Raw genomic sequence first — 22,679 nt, 5'->3', positions numbered from 1 at the left:
CAAACCTGCCTATTTAAGGAGGAACCATCTTTTCTCTATCTACAGGGTTTATTGGACGCCACTTAAGCTGTCAAAATTCGGAGCTAGAGGGGAAGTGGCGTGCCCAAGATGTAGACAGAGGATGGCAGACGATCTGCACATGTTTTTGAGATGTCCAAAGATTCAGGTATTCTGGGGCAAGGTGAATAAGGCATTGACAGATATTTTGAAGATAAAACTCCAGGTAAGCCCCATACTTGTTTTCTTTGGTGTGGTCCAGGAAGCGAACGAACAAGATAAAGATAAGCGTAAGTTAATATTTTATGCAGTGTTACTGGCAAGCAGAGAAATATGCAACAATTGGACTAATTCTAATCCTTCCGTATCTATAGATTGGAGAGTATCTTTAGAATATATTTTTAGGACGGATGCAGTCTCTTTCAATGCAATCGGTCTCGCCTTTGGGACCTTATATGTATTTAGCTATGCAGCACATAAGTCTGGGTGCTGAAACATCTACTGTTCTTTAACATGGTGGGAAACTAAGCAACAAACTGCGTGACACGCCAGGTATGGGTACACATGGAGAGAAATATTGCCTTTCAGCGGGAAATGGTATAGTCCAAAGCTCTGTTTTTAATATAAAATCAGGGATTCGTGGTCATATCACTGAACATACAAGATTTCAAAAAAATATTGCCTACAGGTGCTCATGGAAGACAATTTCTCTGGACTGGAATCTAGAGAATGTTAAAGTGATTCTGATATTTTACTGACCTCTGCTGGTCGTTTTCTATCAAGACAGTTAAATAGAGGCAGTCGAACAGAAAAAAAAGTCCCTAAGCGGAAGCAGACAAGTCCTAGAGCTGATCTCCAGAGCCCACGAAGTACATACACATATCAATATATACTAAAGTATATACAAGAGGTCTCGAATGCTCCGACCTAAAAAGATACGCCTTTTGGCTCCCAATGGTGGAATGGACTGGACAGAATAGATAGGGATTAGGAAGGGATGGTCCAATGATTAAGCCCTAACTAAACCTCAGCAATGCACATATCACTCCCATTCCTATATCGCCCTCCCATTTTTGGTTACCGTTTTCCTCCGTGGATGGTTCAGAGGGAGAGTTAAATATAAGGGAAAATGAGGTAAAGTGCAACTGGAAGGGTTTCGGATAAAGACAGATCAGACTTTACTGTCCCGGCACAAGGGAATGGTTAGCTCGGAAATAAGTGCTGTGGATAGTGAATCTGAGGCTAATGAGGACACGAAAAAGAAAAAAAAAGAGAAGGTATGTGCAAATATTTTAGTATAGATTTCCTAAGATTTACCATTCTTAACTTCACATTTACATAACTTGAAAAAAAAAAAGATATCATCAAGGTACTATATGGAGTTAAGTATAGTAAAACTTTGCTTTCCTATTGAAACTTACCTGTGCGATATTATTGTCCTCGATATTCTTGACACGCTTTTTGTGCATACGATATTTTGGACTCAATATTTTGTCCAAACACCCAATAATTGTCAGTATGTAGACTTGGATCAAACAATTCTAGACGATGATAACACTACATCAGTGCTATATTTAATAAAATATCAATGTTAAAAAATCTACATAGGTAAAATATAGTAAAGACTTAAAGAATGAACATGAGGACATGCTACCTAATTAAAAATCATACTGCAAGATTGACAATTGCTCACATTAAGGAACATATCATTTAAATCATCATGGTTTTACATTAACTGGGATAGGTTGCATACCTTTATTAGAATGAGGAGGCTATATGGCCTTAAAACTAAGAGAAAGAGGAAGAAGATTGATAATAAAATATCAATCAGTTCTTGAAGGTCTGAACGCAGATTCTTAACGTAATCTATTTTTCTAAGTACATTGTATTAAGGTACTCAATATCAATGACTGATATGGGAGACTTTGGATTTAGAAATTATTGAGATTTGATAGTGATTATATAAAATTAATACTGGGCCAGATGTACGACCCATTTTGCATTCACAAACAGGTTTGCGACCCGTTTGCGCATGCAAAAACTGTTAGGGGCATGTACAGACCCTATTTAGCGAGTCGCAATGTATTTGCGACTCGCTAAATAGGATATGCGATGCACAATTAGGAAGGGGCTTTCCAAGGGCGTACCTGCCTTATTGCGACTCGCAACCCTATGTAAGAATGTTTTGCGACCGCAATTGCAGTCGCAAAACACTCGCAATTTACCGCCCTCTTCAAGAGGGTGGTAAAGCAGTCGCAAATAGGAAGGGGTCCTCATGGGACCCCTTTGCCTTTGCAAATGCAGGGAAATATATAGGAGCAGGCAGTGGTCCCAGAGACCACTACCAGCCCTTAAAAAATTAAACGAACGCGCTTCGTTTTTCTTTTTTTAAATGCATCCCGTTTTCCTTTAAGGAAAACGGGCTGCATTAAAAAAAAAACTGCTTTATTTAAGAACAGTTCCAGAACTGGAGGTCTGCTGAGCCCAGCAGGCCACCATACCTGGGAGGGCCAGCCATTCCCAAGGGGGTCGCAAATTGCGAGTGCCTCATTAATATGCATGAGGCATGCAATTTGTGACCCCATTGGGAATCGCAGTCGGTGTCGCAGAAACTGTTGTACATACCAATTTGCGAGGTGCCAATTGCAAGTCACTATTGCGACGCAATTTGCGAGTCGCAAATTCCTTGGTCATCCATCTAGCCCACTATTCTTTATTTTTAATAATCATTATAGAAATGTGAGACAAAGTCACTGCCATTAAAACAACTAAACGAAGACTGTTGCTAATGAATATTAGTTCTTCAATGCTGCAGTCTAGTCTGCGGACATATATTTTTATGAGATTACATTAATAAATTAAAGGTGCATGCATAAGGCAATGTGGAATAACTAATTTGATAAAGTTAATAATTGTTTTGGGATGTTTTTCCGTAAACAAAAGTATACAATATTTGTTATTTAACCCCTTCGCTGCGGCAGGAATTTCGCCGCGGCGCTGGGGGGGGGGTTTGGGGGCAGCGCGGTGGCGCTGTGCTCGTGACGGAACCGCTCCGTCACGAGCCACGGTTGATCTGTGCTCATGACGGAGTGGTTCCGTCACGTCTCCGCCCACTGCGCTAATCGCCCGCACAGGCGGGGAATTAGCGCCGCATGGGCGAAGCGGCGGCCAACGGCCGCAGCATGACGGAAACACTCCGTCATGAGCACAGCGCAACCGTGGCTCATGACGGAGTGGTTCCGTCATGAGCAGGGAAGGGGTTAAATGGTAGAGTAAGATAAAGGCCACTGTATGCAAAAACTAATAAATTAATAGTGATTTTAGTGTCATCAGCATGTCTGCACCCACATGCTCTCTGGCTTCTTCCTCTGCCCACACTGAAGCTTTTCTGCCAGTCCCATTAGTAAAGTAATGGCAAGACACACAAGAAAGCCTCAAGTATATGATGGATGCCATGTCCAGACAGAAATACAATGAATCAAAATGAATGGAGACTAGTGGTTATTGAAACAATGTTGAGGAAGGTATGTTATGTAATTATGTAAGCAGTATATATGTTAGTTAAATAACTGATTAGAACAGAAAACGTTTCAATGCACATTTGTATTTTAGTGTTCAGCAACTGCAGGAATGTTGCAAAACATGTTGGCTTCAAACAACAATTATTGTAAACAAATATTTCAAGGAATGTATACCAGAGTAGTGTGAATTGGCGGTGATGGAGCAACTCCTTAATCCTGCTTCATATCTGGATTGAACTGGATTCTCAACCAGGCTACATTAGAGCTCAAGGGCATATGTATATATCCTCTTAAGAATAACTTTACCATGACACTTCCCACTAATATGCATATAGGCTTTTCCAAAGCAATTTAGCAGATTATAGAATGTCCTGCTTTATAGCAGATTCTAGAACCAGAGGTTTTGTTTTGTTGATGATCTCCAATTTGAAAAATCAAAGACATAAGCAAAAGCATCTTCTTTGTCACCTTCAATCCAGAATTCAAAATAGCTGCATCCTCATACTGTGCTACTTCTAAAGTGTTTTTATAAAATGCATAACTCATGAGTATTTTAATTATTTTAATACTTGGAATATAAAGGTTTAATGAAGTATAATAGATTGTATTCATATAATATTTTTTCATACTGTAATAATTTTTCATACTGTAGGTATGCAGATATTGCACAAAACATGCCTTGCTTACATAAGTCAGGGAAATGTGAAAATGCCAATGGAATGTGGGTGACACTTAGAGGGCAAGGTGGAACGATACATGGCAGTCTGTGCTTTAGCTAAAGGGTACCGCTGAAAAAGCATAACTTGTCATGCAGTAATGGTGATGACAAATGCTCTAGAATTTGTTTGCCAAAGATTTCAAACAATCTATACAATTGGTAAACACAAATGTCTATAAGTGAACATAGCAGCAAAGAGGATGATTTCAAAAACATATAATACTAAAATACCACAATATGCAATTACCTTCAAATACTTGTTACAGTTAGAAAACAAATGATGAAACCACTTAAGGGTCTGATCATCCTTTTGAGGAATATTAGTAAAAACCATTTTTCAGCACTGTCAATATGAAGAGAGAGTTTTAGCGCTCCTCTCAAAAATGTCTTAATCAGACATTAGTTTAAAAATATTCTAGGACGTGCTTGTTTAAATTAGGGTGGATACGTGGGAGATTTTGTCAATACTATGGAATACTGATGAATAATGTTTTCTTGAGTAGGGTCATTATAAGACTGATGGTAAAATAGAATACATAATGAACAAAGAGTTAGAAAGTTAAATCAGAAGCAGCAGGAAATGTGTGTGTGTGCTATAAATGAAATTCAAAAAGTAATAAATAACCTTAAAAATTATATAGTGGTAATGACCAAGAATTTGACAGGTAATTGTTATTAAAAATCCAGAAAACACCTAGAACTCACGGAGTTCAATTTTGCAAAGAAAATCACAACATTGGGACTTTCCACTAAAGATAAGAAAAAACTAAAATTCCAAATTTATATCTTCATCTCTCATCTAATTATGGATTGGACTGGAAGATTCATTCATTTAAAAATGTTGGCAAATTGAATAGTGAATATAATAAACAAATTGCTCAATCTAACACAACATGACGATATACCTAAAAATAATCTGGTAAACTACAGAAATATGGCGGTTCATGATCACTATCATAAAGAAACAGTAGAGCTTATTTTAGACTCTAAAATTTTTTAATAGGATACGGTACCTTTACATTTAGCCTCTTCTTAGTAATTTGCATTTTCCAAAGCAGTTAACAGCATGATTTACCTGATTCATTAAGATGCAAAGGCAGTATTATGCATTATTATTACATTTGTGTATGTTTTTGTATAGAAAGGAGGCCAAGAGGGTTGCCTTCTCTTATGTTTTTTCAGACTACTTACATGTTCAAAGTACCACTCAATTTAGATGCTAAATGGGCTCGCTTTGTTAACTTCCTAAATGAGTTCTTGTAGCTACCTGGCCCAAACTGGATAGCTTTGTGAAAAGTTGCAACCCTGACATACACCCATTTCGTGTTCTCAATCTGCAGTATTCTAGATTTGAGTGAGTATTGAATAGGGGATATCTGAGCTTAGTCCTTGTAAACAATTATTCTCAGTCTATTTCACCTTGTATCAGCCATAAGAATTTAAAAAGGTTCCCTGATATTTTACATGTTTTCTGTGGTTTGGACTCATCCAAAATAATCCTTGTGGGCTCTTGGAATCACTGGCTCTAAGCCAATTTAATCCTTCCCTCTTACAATGGTATAATGTACTGTTTAGTGTGGAGACTGCTTCCAAATATGTAGAAATCTAAGATTGGTCTTTCAAGACAAAATGTTTCCCCATCAAATATCCAGAAGGGACTTTTTGGAGTTTTGCATGCAAAGAATATATTGCATGTTATCCTTCATTAGCATCATTACCCTCTATCACCTCAAATATGAAATTTTGGTCTTAAGAGTTAATGCTTCAGTTTTTTCATGTACATCATTGCAAACTGTTATATCTGCCCTGCAAGGCATCAAATCATGTCATTCTTTTATTTGGATATTGGTCAGACCATTGTCAAGTCGTCATCCTTCTCCTGTGCTTCCCTTTTCTTTTTTTGTAAAGTTTCTGAATTAGAGGTAATGGTGGATCTACTCCATTCTGCTACCCAGTAAGACCAGAAAGGAGTTCTGGAGGGCTGTTGGTTTACTTATGTGATCCACACTCCATCTTGGTATTACCGTCTACTGCATTTTTCAAATGGCCTTCAAATCCCAACACTCACTGTTGTCAATACCTGATAACATACTGTGAATGACACATGCCAGGTAGTGTCTGTTAGGACTTCTGAACATCTTTCAGCTAAAACCCCTCCAGAAATGCACTACTGGGGATCTTAGCTGTGGGGAGAGATCTTATATTGCTACGATGAAAAAAGCAAGACAAACCATGTTCTTCCACATCTGACTCTGGCCTTGGCTTCTCTCACCTCACTCTACTACTTCAATAACTATCCTTTCAAGCCTGCAAAGGAGGCAAATAGTCCTTGCCTATCAATAGGAAGAATTTCCTGAAATGTGATCACCTTGCATATTTTTGGGCATAATTTAACACTTGAAGAGAACCACCCTCCTCCTAACACTGTACTTTCAATGTTGAATTATTAGATTTTACATATGCACAGCCCCGAAATTCTAAGCTACACAGAAAATATTTCTGGCTATCCCTTTCCCAGGATTATGAAGAAGCCAAGTTTACATATAGTCCATGAGACTCCAACAAAGAGCTAGTGCCAGAAATATTTTCATTATACTCAAAAGCCCCTGACTGTTTAAAGTTACATTTCTACTATACAACTGTTATTTGCTGAAGCTGTACTTGAAGTAATGGGTTCTAGCCTGTGTCTTTAATTTTAAAATGGCAGTAATCACTTGCTCTTAGTAAGCAACAAATAATGCAGCAGAGTAACGTCTAATACACATCCATCTCCAAGTGGGACTCTTTTTACAGTGTTGTTACAATACAGCTTATCAACATCTGCATGTGCATACTTCCCTACACATTATAAATACAGACCTTGGGGACCACTGTCTGGGATTCACTGTGCTCCTTCCATACGCTGATCAGGAGAACACATTGGGGTTGCATCAGGCCACACGTCTGAGTCCAAGTGTACGTGGAGGCAGGCTCATTGACGAAGTTGGTCTCCAGACCCACTCGCCAGATACAAGCCTCTCAAAGACCCTCTCACTGACTAATCAGAGGACTCCGCCTGCTGAGAGACACAATGTGCAGACACCGACTTCCTGACTATTATCAAAATGACAAAACTGCCAAGAGACAGGTTCTTCTTTGAGTCCATAACTTTGTGAATTGAAGAATTTTGATTTGAAGATCTTTAACTGATTACCTTGTTTATGTAGCCTGGAAAAACTGTCCTCCTGACTGGAATGCAACCTATATTGGTGCATTATTTGTAGGAAGCTGGCCCTGTATATACTATACCAAAGTAAGGTATAGTGTTCACAGAGTCCAGTGGAACCCCAAAAGTAGGCAGTAAAAGTAGATAATACCTTACTCTTCATTTGTGGAAGTGTGCGCGAGCAGTAAGGTTTAATCAGAGGGTAGTGTGCATTTATTGTATACACTCAGGCAAGAAATGATGTCACACACTCAAAGACTGAACTCAGACCAATTTGATTGTATAAAAATATCATTTAGTTGTATTTTATTTTCAAGAACCAAGCCAAGCCTGGTACAGGTAAGTATAGTAATAATTTGCAAGAATTATGCAGTGCAATGCAATTTGAATGCAGTTTGAATGCAGTTGGATTGGTTTACAGGTAAGTAATTTATTTATAAAACAGTTTGAATTACTTTTCAAGTTACTTTCTGATGCCTTTTTAGTTACGTTTTCTACTCAGTGTGATATACCTAGATATCACACTGGGACATTTCCCAGAGAAAGGTAAGTAAATCAGTTTTGGTACATACGCAGTTCCTTAGGGTTTCATACAATCCAACTCCACACTTAAAACAATTTTCACAAGAAAGCAGTCCATGCAGTCCTATGTGAGAAAACCAGGTTATCAATTAATGGAATGTACCTAGGTTTGGGAGTTGTTTTTCAGTGGTTGGAACCAGGGTTCCCCTAGGGTCAAGGACCCTCGGCGGCACTAAGGCGGCCGGGTCCAGAGTGCAAAGGCCCAATGTTATCCAATGGGTGATAAGGGGCCTCCAGTTAGTGGCTGCTCACAAGCAGGCCACATGGTTGGGGGAGCAAAGCTCCTGGGCTTTGACTCAGGGCAAAGAGGGATCCAATTTAGCACACAAGGTGCACCCACAGCGGCACTGGGGCGGCCGGGTGCAGAGTGCTGTTTTGGTGTCGGGTGCCCTGTAGTTTTCAATTGGAGTTGCCAGTTTTGGATTTTGGCTGCAGGCTCAGTCCAGGAAGTCTTCCAGGAGGAACCAACAGCTGGGCCGGTAAGTTGGAAGGCTCGCGGATGTAGCTACACCTCGGGTTCTCTTCTCTAGGGCGCAGGAAGGCTGGATGCTGGGGTGCCTTTTTAGGTCAGATCTCACCTTACCGAGAGACTCGCGGTTGGGGGGTCTCCATGTAGAGGCTGCAGGCGACGTCGGGGAGTCCTGGAAGGGTCAACCCACTGTGGACTCGGACTCTGGAGTGCTGGGGGACCTTGCTGGGACCAGTGGTCCACTCGAACTCAGGCCATAGGCGACGGGTGCAGTGGTGGTTCCAGGCATCGTGTTTCTTTGTCTTCAGCAAGCTCCGAGTCTTGCTTTGGAGATTCTTTTGAACAGAGCTGCTGTTCACAGGAGATCTGGTCTTTGTGGAAGGCATTCAGTCCTTCCAGGGGTGCTGAAGGTCGCTGGCTGCAGGACAAGGTGACTTTTGACACAGGATCTCTGGAAACTGCAGACAGGCCGGTAGGCCTGGGGCCAAGTTAGTTCTTCTCTGCAGTCTCCTCTGCTGGGCATCTTATTTTGTCCTACTTCTTTGTAGGTTCCAGGAATCTGCCTTCTAGGTTCTGGGCTGCCCTCTAAATACTATATTTAGGGGGCGTTTTTAGGGGTCTCAAGATAGTAGCTAATGGGCTACTGACCTGAGGGTGACTACACTCTTAGTGTGCTCACCCCACGTGGGGGAGTGGGCACAATCCCTAACACTGATTGGAGAGTGCCTGGCTGCATGGCAGAGGAGGGCACACCTTTTGGGCTGTTCTAATGTTTCCCGCCTGTCTCCCTGCCGAAAAGGAAAGGAGACAGGAAGGGGGCCTGCTCCTGATAGCAGGAGAGGCTGGGGGTCGCATTAAAAAGACGGCAAGGCCTTTGAAGCTCCCCTGACACAGGTGGCTCTTCCTGACCTGGGGGAGGTGTGACCACCTCTGCCCAGGAAAGGCTTTGTTTCTGGGCTCGCAGAGCGATGGCTCCAACCCCAGGGGTCCAGAAACATGTCTTGTGGTGAGGAGCTGTTAACCAGTCAGGGAACCCACCAGAGGCTGGTCGTTTTTCAGGGGGCATCTCTAAGATGCCCTCTGAGTGCATAATAAATAATTGAATAATAAATATTAAATAAGTGTATAACAAATCTCACACTGGCATCAGTGTGGGTTTATTATCCTGAGAAGTTTGATACCAAACGTCCCAGAATTCAGTAAAGCCATTAAGGTGCTGTTGAGTTTGTAATGACAAACTTTCAGACCATATACCCTTTATGGCTTTACTGCATTTACAATGTCTAAGAATGGAATTAAACACTGTAGGGGTACAGTGTTCACGGAACTGTACCCTCATCAGTGGTATAGTGCACCCAGCTAGAGGGGTGTCTTAACTATACCATAGGCAGTGGGTTGCAGGCATGGCACACAGGTATGCGTGCCATGTCAACACTTTACTTTTCTCTACACGAAAACACACAGCCTGCAATGGCAGTGTGTGTGTGTTAAGGTACAGGCCCTCTAAGGGTGGAACAATATGTGCTGCAGCCCTTAGGGGCCTTCCCTGGTCACAGTGCCCTTGGTACCCATGGTACCTTTTACAAGGGACTTACATGTGGCCAGAGAGGTGCTAATTGGGGGTACAACATTTTGGGAAAGAACACAGGCCCTGTGAACCTGATTGGCAGGGAGCCAGGGCACATCAAATCAAAGTGCATCAGAAATCTGGCAAAAAGTGGGTGGTTACTGCAACAGAAACCCAGCTGCCTACAATATTGTTATGCCTTTTTGTTATTATGGTATCTGATAAAAGTCCCGTGGTATTCGGGGATGCAACTAAAGAAAGTCAGCTAGTCTCCGACTGAGTATAAATATTAAAATAAGTAGACTACTAACTTCAAAACAGTGGCTAGAAAAACATGCTATTGCATTGAATGAAGTATATTCAGTGATGCTAAATATATATTCCATTTTGGAAGCAAATGCATTTTTTGATGCAGCGGCTCAAGATGCGAAGTTCATTGGGTATCCAGGTCTCTGCAATTAGATTTATCTCTTTTGAAGTCCCCTTATCATTTCTTTCTGGATTTGAAATCTTTATCTTTTCTTTCATGTATATCCTTGCTCTCTATTTTACAATTATTGATGTTTGTAAACTGCTTTCATATAAAAAGCATATATAGAATCCACCTAGCAGTTAGGGTATGAAATGAGAAAACATCAGTATAAATATGAGCAACAGTCAAAAGGGGGTTCTCTTGAAGTTTTGAAGTCCAGTAAAACAAAGACCATTCAATAGAAAATTAGAGACATTGAGGTGAGGAACATCAGAAATTTGTAAATCATAAAAGAACTCTACAGAAAATCAGGAAGATCAACCTACCAATATTAAAATAGAACTCAATACTAGAATGGAAAAGTCTCCTGAAATTGAGCACCCATCTGTAGTAGTAGCAGTGCTTTTGCCAAGTAAAAGATGCTGCATTGATGAAAAGACTCTGGTCATACACTGGCAATGTTCACCATAGGTGCTGCCCTGGTGACATATCCAGCCAGATGGCAAAGTCTGTGTTGCCACAGAGAAACTTACCTGGAGCCTTTGAGATTGTCTGGTTTGGTCCAGACAAAACGTTATTGAAATGGAGAAGACAGTGGGGTGGAATACTGATTCCATCAGGGCCTGAATGTACATTCAGACTGTTTTGAAACAGGGAAGTGCTCCTCTATCAGGAATGGATTATTACAACCAATACTTAGTGTGGCCAAAAGTGAAATCAACAAAAGAAATACACCAGGCTATCGCAAATAAGCCATGAGCCTTAAAAAATGAGGGAATGGTGGGAAGATAAAGCATATTAGTTCTGATCAGTCTTAGAGAAATTAGTGACTTATGATAGCTACGATGGGGGGATGTGGCCAAGGTGTCGGTTTTTCCTCACAGCTCCGATACCAGACTCCATTGGCTCGCTGTCTCAGCCTCACTAGCTTGCCCCTCTCAGGCCCCATCGCAAAGATGAGTGTCCCTTGATAAAAATGGATGCCTCAGCATCTTTCCCCGGGTGATGGCCCCAGTAGATGAGAATTGGATCCAACTGGGTTTTGTACACTGCTGAACTGAAGAAGACGGCTGCCATTGGAACAATGCCGGGTGACCCAAAGGGATCCCACCACCTCGCCCACAGAGCAAGCCATTTCCTGAGGCCCATGGGGACATTGGGCAAAGCAACAATGCTGCTATACATCTTGGCGGTAGCCCCTGGAGTCTCAGCACTGTCACCGTGACTAGTGAAGCATGGAGCATAATATCAGAAGCGGCCAGGGAGACAGAGTCACATTGCTGGCAGTTGAACCAATCCAACTGGAATACAGCATTAAGAGAGACCTGAGATGCCACAGGCTGAAAGTCAAACTTCTTCTGCTTCGCCAACCTGACCACGGACATTTCAGTGATAGATTAACAGCACACATAGGCGGCGGGCCGGTGGAGTGTGGACTAGGGGCATTGAGTTGAGACTGGATTCGGGCTGTGGTACCCCTAGGGGCACTCTAAGAGAGACCGCTTTGGAGTGAGTCGCAGCCTGTACAACCTAACAAGCACACTGACTGGAAAAGTAGGCTCATCCCTTGGGCAAAGAGGAGCATTAACCACATAGTAGGACTAAAGGGAGAGCCCACCTTTGCCCATCAGCATTGCCACAGGTCCTCGAGCTTCTGGACATTTAGAGACACATAAAAATTAAGTGGTTAGTTTTATGGGATTATATCTCCCTCAAAGGGTCTCTACTCGCTGTCCAAACTGAAGTGTTCTCTTCCACTGGGGCAAACGAGCATTAGCAGCCCTTTGCAAGGTAACACTGTAACACCTCACATCTCTAAAGCCACAACTCAGAAACAAGCTGAACCCTGCACTCTTGCATTGCACGAGGTGGAACAAAAAAGGCAGCAGGGTAACCAAAGGGTATCACTTCCAAACCTTGACTTCTGAGCAGCTTGAGACAAGCACCTGCCCCCTCACTACAGCATATTGAACTGAGATAGACAACAACATTTGTTCCTATGGGCACATCAACTCACAGGTAGCCACCATTTTCTCACCTTTACCCACACTCTCTTGGGTACCTGGCCCTGCTGCAGTCCCTTGAGGGGCAGTGAATATGATCTGTGGGAGAACGGACTTCTTGAATACCTGTGCCTACTATCAACCAGACACATTGTTGTATGGTCGTCACAACACAGGGAGTGCTCCTTCTGGAGCTGTGGTCATACCACATTGTGGCTGAACTGCAAGCCTACAAAATATTTGGAGGATTATCACTTAGACCCCCAAAACCGCTATAGTGAAATAAAGCAGCAAGAAAGACTCAACTCTCAAAAAGATACTAGCTAAACCCTCCACAAAGAAATTAGAGTCTCCTAAAGCTGCAGACCCGGCTTTACGACAATGATTCCCCATCAACAAACCCTCATCGAGGGTGGACTAAAGCACCTATAACCAAATCCTACATGGAGGACCTCTTTGGTGACTTTGCAAAGACTTTGCAGCCCTACGAGAAGACGTCGCCACAGACCTGAAGGGTACAAAGCAAGGCATAATGGACCTAGGCAAGAGGGTCACAACACTGCAGGACTCAGATGACATCAAAGAAGAGGAGATGGAAAAATTCCACTCTTTAGTTATAGAGCTAGAGGAGCAAAATCTCAACTTATGAATGCAACTCAAAGATCTGGGAAACAGATCACGCCACTCTAAAGTCAGAATCAAAGGAGTCCGCACGATGCAGAGAAAGGCAACATTGAAGGATAAATGAGGCAACTCTACGGGCACTTTCTTCCGACCTGGTAGACACAAAAATTAATCTGCATAGAACTCACGGGTCAGGTCTACTTCCACACGCCTCCCCGCCCCATTCACCTAACATGTCCACTACTTATGACAGAAAAAGGCATTCATAAACTCAACAAGAAACTCTAGCCCAATTACTTTTGAAGGTTGAAAATCTGTCTTTATCAAGAATTATCCACCATTACACTTTGAAAGAGATACTAGTAGGAGCTAGCCATCCCATTCTTTAGGACAAAAGGATAAAATATAAATAGGGTCCCCCTTTCCGTCTCACATTCCCATGGAATAATGAAACACTCAATTCACACTATGGAAAAGGCCCACACTATAATGGATCTGGAGGATGTGACAGAAGATCCGCAGCTGAACACTAAAGGCTTTAGAGCAGTCACAAACTAACAACATGGGTGACGAACGAGGCGCTCATCCAAAAATAAATCCACAAACTCACAACTGAAGAGAGTCACCAAGAAAGAACAGTTAAGAGAGCCACCAAGAGAGAACAGCTGTGATCTACCAATTATAGAGTCAATTCACTGATCACACGTCTTGAGATGGCCCACAAAGGGAGACCTTTTGACATGGTTCCCAACTAGGGGATCGACCACAATGGTTATGAAGTTAGAAATAAATCCCTGATCAGGCTGGGACTGGCATTCTACTTGCTTTAGACTTTCTTGAGTTTAGAGGGACAGGCGTATTCCAATCCTAGTTTGAACACTAACTACCACTCTGTCTGTCCCCATGTGCCTACTTCAGACAGCTCAGTTAACTACCACGAGGAAGCAGTTCATTTAGTTGTTTTAGCCCCAGTTCAGTATCCCTATCCCCACTATTGAGGCCAACTAATGCACTGCTTGTCATCATAAGACGCATCATGGGCAAGCAAAGGTCATCCTTTCTCCTATATCATCGGGTAGATCTGGCACTAAATACACTGCTAATCGCCCACTCATAAATAAGGGGTATGTCTGAACCTCAGGGGCCTAATTGCCCCTCCTAAATGGCTGACTTAACAGACGGTGCTGCACAACGCATAATATGATATATGGCTCCACCTGGAGACTCACCTTTTAAAGGGGGCAAATGCAATCATTATCATTCTCTAGGCAAAACTTCTAATTGAAAAGCAGCAAAAAAGTACGAGTAGCCATCCGGCTGGCAAATAACTTTCAAGTGTTATTACTCACCACCATGGCAGAGATACCCGGGAGGCTATTATCCTCATAACTCTCTATAAATGGCTGCACCCTCACCATATCCACCATGAACTCCCTAACGAACACCAGGAACCCTTCATATGCAAAGTTCTCCCTCTTGTTTTGACCTCCCCTAATAAAGATTTTTTAATTGGAGGGGACTTTAACCTTGTCCTTGACCCAACGCTAGACAGATCAGCCCAGAGAACTGGTCAAACTGGGACCTTCTCCCCTGAGGGGCTACGAAGGATACACAAAATCAGCCTGTCAGATGTCTGGAGATCCATGAACCGCTCATCAAGAGGCTAATTGTGTTACTTAGCCACTCGTCATACCTACGCAAGACTTGACAACTACCTGGATTCACCCCAAATACAAGCAGCAATCACTCATGGAGAGATTATGATCACAGTCTTATTGGACACCCACTATCATCACCACTCTCAAAACACATAGAGCCCTGTCATTAGGCATTCCCGGAGACTCAATGACAATCTTCTGCAAAGCAACTTAATCCAGACAGAGATACAGGAAGTGATGCATCATTGCATGCAGGCTAAAGGTGCCACAGACACCATGACTGCTAGCTTATGGGAAACAGTTAAATCAATTGTCAGAGGTGTCTTAATTGCTACTGCCTCCAGATTCAATAGGGATAAAAGAGAAAAAAGGTTCGAACTGTGAGGCTCACCTGGATTCACTGCAGGGACTAAATGGATGGAAGAGATGCTAGGTCCCAACTTCCCTCACCTACCTCCTTCGCCCAACTAGGTCAAAGCAAAAGAAGCAAGGTGGGGAAGGAGGGAAACAAAACAAGGGAAGGAAGAAGGGGTAGACGTCCACTGGATCTTCTGTGGGGTGGTCTCCAATAATCCTGAAGGAGAAAACACAAGGTAAGTACTAAGTTAGAGTGCAAGGAACTAGCCGTATGTTACCCTCCCCCTTAGTTCTAATGAGATGCCTGTAAATAAATATGCCAAATACGTGAAGGGAAAACAACTCCCATGGGCTGAAGAATACTCCTGGTGTCTAAATAGAAGAACAATGATCAGTATGTGGATGGACTGCAGAAGTTTAACATAAAACAAGAAATGAACACTAATATACAAACCTATGCTGGCAGAAGCATAGGAGTAAATAGGACCCTTATTAAAAACAAGCATTTGAAATGCAATCGGTCTCGCCTTTGGAACATTATAAGTGTTTAGACATGCATTATATTTTCTGATATTACTGCAATGGACTGTGTGGAAGTGATTATAAGTGTGGCAGGACAGATCCATGAGCGCCAATTTAAAGGGTTAACAATACATATATTTTTATTCAGCGCAAAGATGCCCGAAGATTAAACAAACTCTTTACAACTATACATTATATTATGCTCGTTGTAATGAGCACTCACTATAAAGTTCACTTCACTGCCCATGGTCCATCGCATCTATCCTCTCCGGTGGTGCCTGCCGCAGATTGGCCTCGCTTGATATATGTACAAATTTACTCCGCTCAGCTTTAGTTGGGGAAAAGAAAACACCTGCACAGTGCAAGAGGAATGCCATCTAACAGTACTTAAATCAGGTTTGTTGTACATCAACTCCATGTTCCAAATGGGACTTGCACTGTACACGGCGTGAAATGGGCTTTGCACCATCAGCACCCTTTAACATTCCCAGAGGGCATATTTCAACATTAACACATTCCCGTTTAATTCGGATTACGAAAGGAAACCTGGTTGAAAAATATAGAAATAAAGCGAGATCTCGTAGACGCCGTTTTTCTCAAAAAGTCAAAGAACCTTTTGTAAAATGGATTGCGCCTGTGTACACTGTACGAAGTTAAGAACGTGTTCTGTGATGTACTTGAACATATTCATTATAAAAGTAACGCTATTAAAAAGTAGACCTCTTGATTCTTGGCCTGTCCTGGATTCTGAGTGCCTAGGGAGTGAAGGGCCAGTCTAGATTAGAATAACCCGTACACCGGGAAACTGGCATTGAAATCAAAGGCCCCGTCTAAGCACTAACTGCTTGCCAGAAGCCCCCGTCTATGAACCCTCCCCTGCCTGACAAGTTATGCGTTGCACCAACGTGATCTAGTGCAGGGAGCTGGGGGTGTGCCTTAGGTTCCTGCAGTACCACTGGACCTGACAATCTTTTCCGCATCCTTCCATCAGCGGGCGGCTTTGCTGCCTGAAAAGAGGTATCCTGGATCCGACAGGGCCTCATGGATCACTGAATAAAAATAAATAAATCTAGGGACTGACATTGATCCACGCGCTCCACACAACAACGATGTGCAATCGCTTGAGTCTCTCGCCTCGTTCTGAAACCTGGGCAGGAAGAGAAGGAAAAAGAGCCGAGGGAGGAGAGGTGTTCAGTGCGCATGTGTAAGATAGCCGTCAGCTGCGCAGAAGACCAAAAAAGAGTGCGATCACCCAGCCAATCCCACGACAAACAAGCATTTCTAATGCAATAGGACTCGTATTTATGCGGGACCTATTGCATTGGAAACGGGAGGGCGGGCGTCCAAGAAGGTACAAACGGGAGTGGGGGGGTGAGGGGAAGGGGGTGAGAAGTCACGGACTGCGGGAGGGGGTGCGGGGACACAGGGCAGAAAATAGTGTTGGAGTAAAGGGGCCAATAGCCAGGGAAGGATACAAATCACAACATGGCCGTCAGGAGGAGGGACTAACAAACCAAAAAACAATCAGAAGGCAGCATTTAGGATCTAAGCCAATCCAAAAGATGGGTGGAGAGTGTGTGGAGCTTAAACAAAGCTTCCCCGCTACAGTGTATACTGCATGCCACGCAAAGCTAGCAGCGCATGCGCGCTGCAACGCTAAGCGAGACCTAATGAATATCCATTACTCCTGAATTAGGGGAAAACCCAAAAACTCATTTCCTTGGACAGGAGAGAGCACGGAAAAAAATAGAGCAAAAAGTGCAGGGTCACTTTTAACAAACAAAGTGGGATTTCCAATGTTATTAATATTGTCTTTCTTTTCTCCCTTGCAGCAAGAAGAGAATTTACCAGAAACTAAGAAGACCACAGAAAAACACCTCTAATATCAGATCATCAGATAAGTGTGACCTTCTGTCTGTAGCAATAAACTAAATAATACTGTAAGCGAAGAAACTAACATCCTTTACAATCCTTGCCATTTTTTGTGTTGCAGAAACAAACTGCCAGGAAGACAAGGGTTAACAAGCTATGACAAACAAGAAATAAAGTTGCAGGCCAGCAAGAGACTACGAAATGCAGTGCTCCGGAAGAGCACCAAGGAACCCAGGAAGGAGAAGGCAAAGAAGAAGCCCTGCAATCAGGAGCAAAGCAGAGAGCCAACTGCGGTCACAGGAGATCAGGTAAAAACTGCAGTGAGAAAATGGGAGGCCTGGCGGGATCCGTGTTGGAACGCGAAGCGCGTTACCAACACGGATTACTCCCTTAAAAACGCCTCAAGCGCCGCCCTTGCCCACTGACAGAGAACAGCGGGCGGGGCTGGCAGGGCTCATGTCAGCGCGGGATACGTGCCGCCACAGGCGGCGCATCCCGGAAAGCCCGACACAAACTAGAGGGCGAGTAAAGGACCTAGAAGGGGACACATAAGATATGGAGGCAGTTGACAATAGCTAACAAACAACTCAAAGGCTTAGATGTCTGAGCAGAATATGTCCTTCTCGTTACTAGTCAGAGGTAATATAGAAAACAGGTCAGTTACAAGCAAGTAGGCTACGTTCAAGAACCAAGTGGTGCTAATCACTGCCCCTGGCGGGAAGAAGCTCACACAGACAAAGATATAGCATGGCATTTAAACACTGTGACACACACTTCTGCACAGCAGAAGTGGCAGATCTGGAGGATACAGACCCCTTCTTCTCCACGGCCAGTACTACACAGCTCCCCCTCAAGTTGCAGCCTCACTCAAATCAGACATCCGAACAGATGAAGTGATTGCAGGCATTGCTAAGTTCCAACTCGGTAAAGCTCCAGTCATGGATGAGCTCACGCCAACCTTCTATAAAACCATAAACCTGCTTCTCGCCCCAATTTTCACATGTTTATACAACTCTTTTGGAGAATCCAGAGTGCTCACTGAATCCATGTGCAAGGCAGTAATAAAGGGTATTTCCTAACCCAGAAAGATCCTGAGTCGGTATCTCCTGAATCCATGTTCAAGGCAGCAATAAAGGGTATTTCCAAACCCAGAAAGATCCTGAGTCTGTATCTCCTACAGGGCCATCTCCCTTTTGAATGTTGATGCCAAGCTCTTCCTGGGCAAATTTGCTAGGCACCTCAACCGTATATGCAGGGTCTTATTGATCTTGACCAGGCCATGTTCATACGGGCCTCACTGCCTGACAACCATCACTCGTCCTTTCGATCAACGTCGAAAAGTTGTTTGAACGAGTACACTGGCCTTTCAGGGATGGAGTCTATCTCTTGAAGCCTGATCCCCTACTTTTCACCACTTACCCCCCCCCACATTAGCTATCCCTCTTTCATCGTTGCAGCCACAGGTGACAAATATCTCATCTGAACACAGGCTATTTGCAAGGGAATAGGGGACATGTAGAACCACAATGGGCTCTTGACATTTGAACAATTCAAAACAACTATGAGGTCCCTTAGAAGGCGATATGTCTACATCAGGCACTGGGTGACGAATGTATGACGTTACTACGCCATCCATTACCCCGCAGTAGGTTACAACGCGGACGTTACATCGTCAGCGTTGTTACCACGCATGGCTGTACATCGCAAGTCGTTTCTACGACTTGCGCTAGATGGCACGCTGGACTTAGGAATAGTATAAATTACTATTCCTACTCCAGTTAGTGCAAAAGCAGGGAATGTGTTGGATTTAAAATACAACACATTCCATGGTGTTGCGCGCCATCTAGCGCAAGTCGTAGAAACAACTTGCGATGTAATGCAATGCGTGGTAACAACACGGACGATGTAACGTCCGTGCTGTCACCTACCCGCGTGGTATTACCAGTGTTGTAAACGCTGTTTCCCCTGGGTGACTCATGCCATGATCCAACCTCAGGCCTGCAGACCTCTGACTCCCTTTGGGAAATGGCTAGTTTCCAAAAAGGACGACAAACAAATGATATCAGGCCTATATAAGTTTCTTAACCAGACCCGTCCCCAGCCCAAATTCATTGGGAGATGTAATTAAAGTTCACTTTCTCTGATATAACATGGTCAGACATCTTCTATACAACCCATGCCTCAGTCTTCAGTGGAGCAGGGAAGAAAGCAATGCTGAAAATCACACAGTACTCGTATTATACCCCTGCGCGACTGGTGAGGTTGCGGTCCTCTGCCAGTAAAGGATGTTGGCACAATTATTGGAATGCTGGCACTCTGAACCACCTCCTATGGAAATTCCCAAATCTTGAAAATATTGGTGCAAGACGTTAAAGGACATAAATGAAATATTTGACAAAGGCATACTCTGCTTTCTCAGCTGTATGTGTATTGGACTCCCAACCTAGCTAACCTAGTATTGCGCTCGAAGACGGGTAGGGGTATTACACTAGCCCTTTATGCAGGCAAACAGGCCATCACAGCGAGGTGGGGTACAAGCAAGATTCCAGAACACATGGAGTGGCTACACAAGCTGGGGACCTTCTCGGCATGGAGAAACTAATGGCTACACCAGAGAATAAACAAAATATATTTTATAAAATGTGGGTCTCCTGTATAGCATTTTTATCGCAAGAAGGATATTTGTAATTTTCCCTAATAAGGATTAGACTGTGGCAATAATTGTTTTCCTTTCTTGTTCCTTACTGAATATTTCTAATTAACACAACAGGATTGCACGCACCCTCAGGACATTCCAAAGAATTTAGGCAGTGAGACCCATTTGGAGCTTAAAAGCCAAATCTTCAAATTGACCTTTGAGATACCTCGGTGAGTTCACACGCCTTTAAGAGTGATACAAAGAATAATTTGCAGGAAATTAGAAAATTGTTCCCATCTTGAAAAGCAGAGTTGCTTAGCTGCCAAGCTTTCAGATTGCTTATGTGTGACATTTTCACAATTTCAGTGTAATTATGAGTGACATTCAGCGACTATGAGCAACACTTTCTCACGAGCAAAAGTCAAGTACTGAAGAGGCGAGAAACATATAAATCTGAAATTACACCCATTTGAGCAACAAGAAACTCTAAGAACTTGCACAACAACTAACACTCTCCATGATTTTACACCTCTTTTGACCACTGCAGCTGAGCTGACTCAGAAGGTCTAAGTAGTAAGCACCCGATGAAGGATATGTCTGTAGCTCAGTGGATAATCAGGCGGGAAGGCAGCTTAGTTTCTACCATCTTTATTTTTTTATTTTACGGAGTTTTATATTGCGCGAACTTGACCGAAGGTATCGGGTATCAGAGCGCTTTACATAGCACCAGTTGCATTACATGAGGACACGTTCATTTTTTGTTAGGCACGGGGAGATTAAGTGATTTGCTTAGAATCACAGGATGTTCAGCATTGTTGCCGAGACTCGAACCCAGTTCTCCAGATTCGAGGATGACCGCCCTAGCCATTAGGCCAACTCCTCTCCTACCATCGCTAGCTACCCTTAGATCGCTGACAAGATAACACATTACTCGAGCCTTAGTTTAAATACAATTATGCCAATGTCTCTCCAAGAACAAGGTGTTGTTTCGATTTGTGCTCTTGTGTTCCTTTATATGGGTTTGTGTATATATCTGATTGGGACTACGGGTGTGGCCCTGGCTATGGGATATCGGCTCTATTATGGCAGAGCAGGAGTCTCCACTGGCAGATGTTTGCATTTGATACGTTGGTCTGTCAGAGGAGAGAGAATTTGTTGTATTAATTACAGATTCTTGCTGTTCCCTCTTAAGTCACGTATAAACATATTAAAATCTCAGAGAACATAAGTCACTGGAACTGCTCAGCTTCTTTTACGTTTGCAAAGTGAACAACCTAGCTATAGGGTTCGCTAGCACTCTGAGTCCTACCAGAGTAAACATCTATATATTGTTCCTTGCCCCTTACCTGCTCTTACATTTAATGAACCCTGCAAAATATCTCCACATCTGGCCGTCCCCATAATTGACAGTGAAAGCCCTTCCTGACAGTCCTTTCGCCGTCTGACTGCGGTTCCTGTCACACAAACCAGTCTAAGCCACTGGACTCCATGGGGCAGATTTACAAGAAAGTGTCTCAGTGCGTGCCGCAAGCCATTTGGCTGCTCTGCACTGAGTCACTTTCAAAGCACAGGGATGTGACATATTTACAACAATATGTCGCATTTCTGTGCTCCCCATGCGCAGGCGCAAAAACTGCTGCCATGCGCCGCGCAGGCCTCCTTGCACCATGGTGCAAGGAGGCCTGCGTAGTGGGGAGATTCTTTTTGTTCAGGAAGGGATTCCTTCTAGCACAAAAACAATCTGGAAAATGCTGTTTTGCGACTTCTATGTGTGCTGCATTAGCACACCTAGAAGTTGAAAAACGTCATTGTTTCAATGATTGTTTATGTGCAGGAAGGGAACCCTTCCTGAACAAAAACAATCATTAGAGGTGATTTTCTCTTTCTATGTGTGCTGCAGAATACAGCACGCATAGAAAGAGAAAAAGAAAACGAGGAGAAATTAATATATTTCTCCTCGCTGCGCCTACCTATGCCTCCCCTGGGGATGCATAGCATTCACACACATTTCCAGATTTACGATTCCTAGTAAATCTGAAAATGTGTCTGGTTCCATGGGTGTTGCGTGGGAATACCCACAGCAACACCCATGGAACACCCCTTTCACGCAAAGTGCTGCGTGCGAAGGGGCCATATTTACAAGGACAGAAAAAGTCACGCAGGGTGTAAATATGGAGCAGTTAAATGCGCCACCGGTATGACACAATAATTGACACACCGGTGGCGCAAGGGGCTTGTAAATCTGCTCCCATGTATTTTTGACATTTCTCATTAGATGTTTGCTTAAAAGGTCTTATGCCGATATCTCATGTTTCAGTAGTTTTAAAGACCAAGGGCCTCATGTAGGTAGCTAAATACCGGTCGGTAACGGCCGAAATTCGGTAAATATTCCGTTACCGACCGGTATTTAGCTATTTGAGATGTAGGAGGCATATGTCAGGATTCGGTATTTACCGAATCGGTAGAAATACCGA

This window comes from Triturus cristatus, chromosome 10 (genome assembly GCF_964204655.1).
Source record: "Triturus cristatus chromosome 10, aTriCri1.1, whole genome shotgun sequence".
Lineage (NCBI taxonomy): Eukaryota > Metazoa > Chordata > Amphibia > Caudata > Salamandridae > Triturus > Triturus cristatus.
The sequence above is the reverse complement of the archived record's forward strand: the minus strand, read 5'-3'. Positions refer to the sequence as shown.